At 56.8% G+C, this 1799-nt stretch overlaps 1 protein-coding gene across 2 annotated transcripts in view; it reads left to right on the forward strand.

Moving 5' to 3' along the window:
* VAMP7 (vesicle associated membrane protein 7) overlaps window positions 1-1799 on the forward strand; it is a 12657-nt gene that overhangs the window by 6085 nt on the left and 4773 nt on the right. The window lies entirely within an intron of this gene.

A 1799-nucleotide genomic window follows, 5' to 3' on the forward strand; every position in this document is an offset into this window, starting at 1 on the left:
GGATTTATTAAAATCCCTTCAAAGGATGCACCTTGGGCAGTGCAAGAGCCTGGTCATGGTTCCACCCAAGATGGACTCTGAGTCAGGAGTTTCCACACCTTTATAAGTTTTTGTCCATTTCCATATTGGGGTTAATTGTGCAATTCTGCTCCAGGTGATGCAGTCCCATCCTCCCAGATTGCTCTCCTCAATTCCCTGCTGTTCACACTTTTTGGGGCTGAAGCTGCAGCGGTGTCCTTGGTTCTGGGGCTGGAAAAGGATTGTTGTGTCTGCCTGGGCTGTGAGGAGAACTGGCTGATGCTTTATCTGAAGTTCAGAGTTATGAACCAATGCAGAACCTGGAAAATGTGAAAGCCAAGACTTAAGGCATCACTGCTGGGGCTGTTCTGCAGGGAGGGCTTGGCTCTTTGGAAGGGGCCCGGTCTGGAGGGGCCCTTTGTGGGGACAGCAAAACTCCCCAGTGTGGGAATTGTGGAGCAGTCCCAGCTGTAGCAGTTGTGGGGTGGCTGCAGGGTGAGGCCAGGGCTCTGAGGGAGGATTTCCACCTGAGCTCTTCCTGCCTGAAGTTTGCTCTGGAGTTTGGGGCTGTGCAGGTGTTTTGGAGCAGGGAGTCAGGGCAGGTCATTCCAGGAGCTGCTCCTTGGCCTGCACAGCAGGGGGAGAGCCAGGAATAGCAGTGCAGTGGGTAATGAATGGGATTAACTCCTGCTGTGTCAGGAGGGAGCCTTTCCTCTCCAGGCTTTGATATGTGGGGACTGAAACCACCCAAAGTGCTGACTCATCACTTGATAAGCTCTTCAGGGCTGGAATAAGCTGGAATTGCCTTATCAGAAAAGCCAGGCTGTCTTTGGAGCCTTGGGGCTGATATTCCTCTAAAATCCCAGCCTTTCCATGTCCCTCAGCACAGGAAGAGCTGCCTGTCCAAGCTTTCCCACATTGCAGGGATCCAGGGCCCAGCTGAGGGGAGTTCAGAGCTGACAGAGCCCTTCCCTCCCCTGATCCCGTGGGATGTCAGGGCTGACATTCCCTGCAGGGTTCTCCAGGAGGTTCCAGCCCCAGCTCCAGTGCAGCACTTGGATAACCCTGGAGAGGGAGGCTGTGCTTCCAGTGAAACCAGTGAAAACCAGTGCCCAGCGTGGCCAGTCTGAAACCTCCTGGGGATCTGTGTGATCACGGGGCAGAGCAGTGACTTAAAATCCATGCAGGAGTGGCAGAGCTCAGTTCCCTGGTGCTGGCTGGGCCCTGGGCTCTGCAGAGCCTCAGGCTCCTCCTGTGAGCTGTGCTGGTTCCTGTGAGCTCTGCTGGCTCCTGTGAGCTCTGCTGGCTCCTGTGAGCTCTGCTGGCTCCTGTGAGCTCTGCTGGCTCCTGCTGCTCTCAGCCACCCCAAACTCCTGAGCTGCAGCTCCTGTGCAGATCCCTGGGATCCCAAACTGGGGGGAACAGGCTGAGACAAATCCCTGGCACTTGGGAAGGGAGCAGGAGGGATGACAGGAATGGTGACACACCAGAGGGGCTGGCAGCAGCAAAGCTGTCAGGGCACAGCTGCCCCAGGAGGTGACAGGGGACATCCTCTGGGATGGCTCCAGGACATGGGATGGCTCCAGGACATGGGATGGCTCCAGGACATGGGGTGGCTCCAGGACATGGGGTGGCTCCAGGACATGGGATGGCTCCAGGACATGGGGTGGCTCCAGGACATGGGGTGGCTCCTGCCTGCTCCATTCCTTTGGGGAGAGCAGTCAGGCCCCTCAAACCGGCCACCTTCAACATCTGCTGTGGCATTCCCAAACTGGTGGCTT

This window comes from Parus major, chromosome 4A, assembly GCF_001522545.3.
Source record: "Parus major isolate Abel chromosome 4A, Parus_major1.1, whole genome shotgun sequence".
Taxonomy (NCBI): domain Eukaryota; kingdom Metazoa; phylum Chordata; class Aves; order Passeriformes; family Paridae; genus Parus; species Parus major.